Genomic DNA, 929 nt, shown 5'->3' with positions numbered 1-929 from the left:
TGTACAACTGGGTATTATTATTTAACCATGTACGTGTGTGCATCTTTTTATGAGGCAAGCTAGCAAAAAAACCACATAGAAAAGAAGTGGTTCCTTATATTACAAACAGAAATCACAGACAGACAGACATGCACAAGGGTGTACAACTGGGTATTATTATTTAACCATGTACGTGTGTGCATCTTTTTATGAGGCAAGCTAGCAAAAAAGAAAAAAAAAAACACATAGAAAAGAATATGTGACCAACATAGCTCCAAGAGCAAAGAACCTAGATACCTAAAATTTTGCACTCATACTTAGTGAACCCTGAGGGTGTGTATCTGGGTATACTTATTTTATGCACTTGTGTGCACATCTTTTTAATGAGGCAAGCTAGCAAAAAACCACATAGAAAAGAAGTGGTTCCTTATATTACAAATAGAAATTACAGACAGACAGACATGTACATGTGTGTCTGTGTTACTGCCATAGCTCCAAGAGGAAAGAACCTAGATACCTGAAATCTTACACCCATACTAAGTGGACCCTAAAGGTGTGCATCTGGGTATTATTTATCTTATCCATGTACGTGCATGCATGCATCCTTTTAATGAGGCAAGCTAGTGTAAAACCACATAGAAAAGAAGTGGTTCCTTATCTAACAACTTCTAATATATAGAAAAGTCAGTGCATTTTAGTAACAATGCATTCCAACAATGACTTTTTTTGTTAAGCAAAAAAAGTATATAGGTTATACTTTAAGGCTAAAATGGCTACCTTAAATTTTATAAGGTCAGCTAACAACTGTGATGTAGTAGGGAAGAAGAGACCTTGCTTATTGGTTCTTGCATAAACAGATGACTCAGCTATTTATGGTTATGATATAATTTGATTCCATTTCTTAGAAGTAAAAGGTATATATATATATATATATATATATATATATATAT

General features: G+C 33.6%; 1 protein-coding gene across 2 annotated transcripts in view; it reads right to left on the bottom strand.

Moving 5' to 3' along the window:
- LOC106457927 (peptidyl-prolyl cis-trans isomerase FKBP12-like) overlaps nucleotides 1–929 on the bottom strand; it is a 25,904-nt gene that overhangs the window by 19,387 nt on the left and 5,588 nt on the right. The window lies entirely within an intron of this gene.

The sequence above is a fragment of the Limulus polyphemus genome, unplaced genomic scaffold (genome assembly GCF_000517525.1).
Source record: "Limulus polyphemus unplaced genomic scaffold, Limulus_polyphemus-2.1.2 Scaffold393, whole genome shotgun sequence".
NCBI classification, from domain to species: domain Eukaryota; kingdom Metazoa; phylum Arthropoda; class Merostomata; order Xiphosura; family Limulidae; genus Limulus; species Limulus polyphemus.
Note: the sequence above shows the minus strand (reverse complement) of the source record. Positions and strands in the feature narration are given on the sequence as shown.